General features: G+C 48.2%; 1 long non-coding RNA gene across 1 annotated transcript; it reads left to right on the top strand.

Annotated features, from left to right (window-relative positions):
• The first annotated feature begins 4,171 nt into the window (after window positions 1-4,171).
• On the top strand, window positions 4,172-5,420 carry Gm19935 (predicted gene, 19935). The gene is made up of 2 exons (NR_157160.1): window positions 4,172-4,310; window positions 4,581-5,420. It is a non-coding gene; the product is annotated as a predicted gene, 19935 (long non-coding RNA).
• The last annotated feature ends 1,005 nt before the right edge of the window (window positions 5,421-6,425 follow it).

Raw genomic sequence — 6,425 nt, 5'->3', positions numbered from 1 at the left:
CACGGTGACTTATTTTCCATGATAAAATGCTTCTTGTATTCTGTCATGCGGTAGACTTTTCTAGAAGGATGTTGTCTCCCCTAACAGAGTCCATGACACTGAGAACAGGATCCAGGTGGATTTGCTAGATGTCTAGTGTCCTTCTCTGCAGCTGCAGTCCATTTTTCTGTGTCCTTAAGGCTGATCTCTGTGTCCTTAATGCTGACCTGGACAGGGAATAAAGGTTTCTCTGTCCGCTGGCTTCCGGATGAGTTTGCCCAGTGGGAGCTCCAGGAAAGAACAGAAGACAGAAGAACCCTAGCCTGCACATGGACTCAGCTGCTGTCCTGACGTCCAGGCATAGCTGTGGGGTAATTCTCTGCATCAAGCTGCTTCTGCCTCCAGCTCCAGGTCTCCTCCAGAGTGATGTGTTCAGGGTCTGTAAGCTACATGGCCTCTAAAATCAAACCTTGGACAGTTGTGCTAAAGCAGAGCTAGGAACTGGGGCTATAGCTCATCTTAGCATGCACACAGAAAAAGAAGTACTAAGTAAATAAAACAGAGGTTGAGCAAGGAGTTGAAGTACAGGCCTATAATCCTAGTTCTCAGAACCCAAGGCAGGAAGAGCTGAGTTCAAGGCTCCTACTAAGGTCCTAGGAGGGCATGATGGTATATTACTATAATCCCAGTGCTGCAGAGGCAGAGGCAGAGGCAGAGGCAGAGGCAGAGGCAGAGGCAGAGGCAGAGGCAGAGGCAGAGGCAGAGGCAGAGGCAGAGGCAGAGGCAGAGGCAGAGGCAGAGGCAGAGGCAGAGGCAGAGGCAGAGGCAGAGGCAGAGGCAGAGGCAGAGGGAGGATTCTTACAAGTTTGAGATGAGCCTGGTCCACATGGTGAGTTTCAGAGAGCACAAGAGTGCTCAGGATGGAAAAGAGGCGTTTGTAAACATAGGAAGCACGCTCTCATTATAAACCAGAGGATCTGCCACCACTCACATGCCCCTCACCTTCTAGAACCGTGAGAAAGACAATGTCTGTTATGCAAGTTCCTCTTGTGATGGCCAGACAGACAGCACTGCAGATAAATGCCCTGTGGTTAGTGTGTGTTCATAGAAACTGCCCAACTTTTCCCCAAGTGCCTTAGCCCATTGGGTTACTAGCGGTATAGGATTGGCTCTGGCCACAGCCTCATCCTATTATGATATTGTTGGTATATATCTCAAATCTCTCTTTCTCTGTCTTCCTGTCTCTCTGTCTCTCTCTGTCTTCCTGTCTCTATCTCTCTGTCTCGCTCTCTCTCTGTGTGCTGAAGGTATTAATAAAAGACAAATCCTGAGATGTTTTGAATTTGTTACAAAGGCCCCAGGGGGAGGGGGAAGAGATAAAGGGAGTTACTCAGCAGTTGCTGTGGAGAAAGCCAACAAAGAGCCAGTTATGTGGAAATCTTGACATAAAAGCCATCACACCCAGCCAACAGGACCACAGCACCCAGTTTACGTCTACTCTTTCCTGACTGTTAACCTCAAGCAGTCCAGAGGCCACAATATCCTCTTCTTCCTCCACCTCTTCTTCATCGTGGATGACAAAGCCCAGAGTCTTGAATATACTGGGTGAGAAACCATGGGGACTGCTGAGCTGCAAACCTTGCCTTTGGGTTTTCTAGATAGTCTGGCTACATAGCCCAGGCTGGACTGGAACTCAAAAATCCTTCTGCCTTAGCTTCCTGAGTCCCAGGATTAGAGGCAGGGACCACTGCTCCTGGCTAGGAAGCAGGTTATCCCATCCTCCAGCCATTGGCTGAACCATTGGCACAACCCAACGGCTGTTTGGTGATGTCCCCAGTGCCAGGCCAGCTAACAGACTAGCAAATGATAGTCTCCGTCAGAGGCAGATCCGTAGCTGGAAGAGTTCAATGTGACACACGATGCGAACCTTATTCCTCACTTAAAGTGCTACTGTCTTGGGTTTCGCAAGAACTTTTGAATGAAAGCTAATTTAGTAGTTGACCTCATAGACTATATAAATAGTCCCAAGTAACCAGGCACACCAAGATTTTTAACCCTGTTACTTGGCCAAGGGTCCTGTCTATTCCTCCCTGTGAGGCATCTAAACATACAAAGCCTTACCTCAGTGAGGCTCTGTGCTGCCTGCTTCTTGGAGTCACCAATGGTCAGTATAGTTAATCTGGAACAGTTCCTTGGCCTGCGATTCTAGTTTCCTAATGAAGGTTTGCCTTAAACAGAGTTCCCTCTTCCACCCTCTCCCTCCTGAAGTACATTCTGGCATATATATGGCAGAGTAAACAGAGAACATCGCAGTATCTTCCCGTCACTCTGCCAACTGCCAAGAAGCTGACTCAAAGCGAGGTGGCTTACAGGGGAGGCCAGGCCCAGAGATGGGGAAAGCTACGGACTGGCAGAGGAGAGCTACTGATTGGGTGGGAGATCACGGGCTTTGGAGGTAGCAAGTCTAGAGTTTGTAGAAATGGGCTGCTCAAGTTCATGACCTCAAACCTTGAGCAACTGACCCGATCACTACCGCCTTGATTTTGACTCTAGAGGAGGACTAACATAGGATCCCCTCCGAGGACTGTGGGGGTTGTGAGGAATATTGGGAGAACTTCTGTGAGGTATCCAAGGGGAGCATCTATCTGCCCTCCACACTGCATCGGAGTTGAAGTCACTCCTGGTGGCCATACAAGGAATCAACCAAGAATCACAGTGGATTTTGTGCTTCTCTGAAAAGCTGCTTCTTAGTTTGATTGTCTTCCTTCCAGCTTCCAGGGAGTCGGGTCAGAACTCTGAAGCCCTGAGGCTGGAGAAGTAGCTTGGTGGTTGACTGTTTTACTCCTTTTGCAAGCTCAGTTCCCAGCCATCCTCTTTGTGGCTCACAACCACAACTCCAAGCCCAGAACTCCAATTCCAGGCTGCATGTGGTACATGCAGGCAAAACACTCATAGACAAAAAAAAAAAAAAAAAAAAAAAAGAAAAAAAAAAAGAAAAAAAAAGGAAGAAAGTGTTTGTGACGCTCTTGTTACAGTTAGAAAAGGATCACATAATAAACCAACAGTAGACTGTAGAGCTCGGAAATCCTGAACTCCTGACATGATCGCTAGCCTATTGGGCTTCACTCAGGAAATGCCTGCATGCAAGCTCACCCACTGCTTCAAAACCAGTGCCCATCCACGTTAGCTACTCTGCTCATCCCTGTGACGAGATCCTTGACTAAAGCTACGGACAGAAGGATGGAGTTGGTCCGTTTCACAGCCTCAGTGCTTTGAAGTAGGGGAAGTCACGGGGTTTGTGATGGAAGAAATGTATGGTAGAGGCTCCTCATATCTTGTGGAGATCAAGCTGTAGAGAGCAGGGATGGAAGCAGGGTTGGGTCTAACCTTAAGGCCCACCTTGAATAGCGAACATCTTCCAGGGAGGCTCTGTATCCCAGAGAGTCCATAATCTCCCCAAACGGTCATCAGCTGGGACTGGGTACTGAAGCACACAAGCCAGTTTAGGACAATTTACATTTAATTAATAATGCTGCACACCCCAGATTAAAAGAGCAACTGTGCACCCTAGATTAAAAGAGCAATGACAAGCTGTGAGGGGGGGGAGGGGCAGCTCAGTATGAAGAGCTTTACCCAGCATGCAAGAGGGCGAGCCATCAGAACCACAAAAAACAAAACAAAACAAAAACAAAACCCAACCAACCAAACAAGAAAAAACAAGCAAGCAAGCCCACACACTCTTCTGAGACAGCCCAATCTGTGCTCTTGCGGCGTGTGAGGACAGCCTGATAGGGGGTTTAAAATATAAATCTAGCAATGTTATAAAGAGAGGGAGCTGTGTCCTGTGATGCTGCTGGGAGCTGAGCTGGGAGGACTGTTTGCGGTCAGGCCAGTCTGCTGATGGAGGCTCTGTGTTAAAGAGTAAAGCCAGATGACATGGGTTTAACTCCCAGCTCTGTGAGTTTGTGGCCACTAGTAACTACCTCAGATAGACTATCCCATCTCGCTGTGCCTCCATGTTCCCATCTGTTTAGATTGTTGAATACTATAATATTCAATTAGGCAATAGAAGCTACATGTCAGAATTAAAAACCTGGTAAGAATGTGAACTTTACTTGGCACAGGGCCCCACCCAGTTATATGTTTGGGTAACCCTGGGAATCCGTGGTTGCAGACATTCTAGAATAGTTTCAACTGGTCTCCAAGCAGGGGATCTCTAAGGCCCAGGACTGGATGTGCCCTGGGACAAGAAGGGAGGCCACAGCTTGTTATCTGTTCACTGCTTTCTCTGTCTGTGAAGGTGTAGGCTGGTGTTTACCTGTAACTAGGTGGTAGGTGATCTATAAAGAAATTAAAGACAACAGGAAGCCCCCCGCCCCCCCCCCCCCTTAGAAAAGGAGTGGGACAGAGAGCTCGATTAACCCGGTTAGTTGCAAGGGCAGTGTTCCAAGTCCTGCCTCCCTCCCAGAGGTGGCCAAGGGGTGTCTCCATGTGGCCATAGAAACCCTAACAGCTCTCTTTGCAACAATGTCTGGGGAAGGGTTATTTAGTTCTGGCCTCTGGAGCTCCATCCATCAAACGAGTCTTTCTCCTTTTGATAGGTCTGAGAGCACCAGGGCCTCAGTCCCTGTAAAATGGGTTGCCATTCCAGCAAGGGCACCGAGGTGGTAGAGGAGTCCCGGAAACCTGGAGATCACGCCGATGGAGGAGAGCCGAAGGTGGAGTCTGGCACCGAGGCTGCGGATGACAAGGATGCCTCAACAAAGGACGGAACCCCTGAGCTGAAGAACTGACCCTCTTTCTTGGGTGGACCCTCAACTTGTCCCTGGAACTGCCTTTGACCTGTGAGGCCCCACCCTGAAGAGCTATCCATGGAGGACAGAAAGAGCCCTGGTTAGGATGTGACCTTCACCGGGCTTGCTCTCTGGCTTTGGGGGAGACGAAGGGTTAAGCTTGAAGTGCTCAGTAAAGAGGACAAAGGACTGCTTCATTCCTCTTGGGGCCTTTCCCACAGCTTCTGGAAAGAGAAAAACATGCAGTTGACTCCTCTGGTCCAGACTATGTGCTTCTGGGCTATGAACGTCCAGCCATACCATCTGCTTTCCTTCCCCGGAACTCTGGAGGCTCCATCGCCTTCACATCGATTGGGACTATAGATCTTGGTTTGGTCTTAATCTCGCTCCCTTTTTCTAACAGCTGAATGAGCAGCCAGCATGCCCGACAGGAAGCTTCTGCATTTGGCTCTCTTCACCTTGTTTGCATGAATAATTTAGTATTTAACTTACAGTATCATTAATGAATTATGGGAATGATCAGGATTGGACGGGGATTCCATGAATGGATGGCGACAAGGCCTTGGGCTCACAGCAAGCGGAGTGCTGGGCGCTGGTGGGAGGGAAGGGGAAAGTCGAGTTTCCGGCTATTAAATCCTCAGAAATGTCGTCCGGCTGGCGTGTCTTCTGCTATCAAAAGTCTGTCTATTTGAACCGTTTAGCGTCTAAACTGCCTGCATCTAGCCTTCAGAAAGGTTTTGCTGTTTACTAACAGCGTGTCTGTCAGCCGGTCTCATTTTCCTCTGGATGCGTTTTGTTTTTGAATGCAACCCCAAAGCATTTTCATTTGAAATCAAACAGACGTGTTTGCAGATAAACGATGCCACAACACATTTTAAAGACAAGATGGGGGCTCTGTGATTTCAGGATTGGCAGGGGGTGGTGGGGTGCCACTCTGAGGAGCAGGAGAAAGCTTTTGAGCCAGGTTTCACACTGAGCCTTCTACAGGGATCTACTAATTTAACCAGCACTACCACCCTGATTTTACAGGTGAGAAAATGTAGGACCTTTCCTGAGTATGGCTGAGGAAGACGTGTGTGTGTGTGTGTTCTGAAATTTGCCCTCTTCTTGAGCGTTGGAATTACAGATATATGCCAACATTCCCATTTCCGAGGCCAGATCTGAACCCCAGCTGTGTGACCTCAGCTCACACAGACTCCTATTTAAAGACTACATATTGATTATGGTCTTTCTTGTGAATGAACAACAACAACAGCAGCAACAACCAAACACCCCTGAAAATCTAAACACTTTTTTTTCTTTTTTCTATTTTCATGAATGTGTGTGTGTGTCACGTGTATGCATGCGTGTATGCATGTTTTTGCTGTTGGCACATGTGTTTGGGTGTGCATGCAAGTGTGTCCACATGCATGAGGTAGCCCGAGCTTTGTCAGGATTCACCCTTGATGAATCTATTAACAGCTTATTCGCCGAGGCAGCGTCTCATCTCTCAAACAAACCTAGAGCTTGCTAATGTAGGTAGTCTTGTAACGGGCTTATTCTAGGATTCTCCTGTTTCCATCTCTCAAGGCTGGAATTACAGTCAGGCTTGCCCATTCCTTCTGGGCAAACATGGGATCTGGGGACCTGAACTTCTATCCTACGCTTGCTTGT

This window comes from Mus musculus, chromosome 8 (assembly GCF_000001635.26).
Source record: "Mus musculus strain C57BL/6J chromosome 8, GRCm38.p6 C57BL/6J".
Classification (NCBI taxonomy): Eukaryota; Metazoa; Chordata; class Mammalia; order Rodentia; family Muridae; genus Mus; species Mus musculus.
This window is presented reverse-complemented; position numbering and strand designations above follow the sequence as displayed.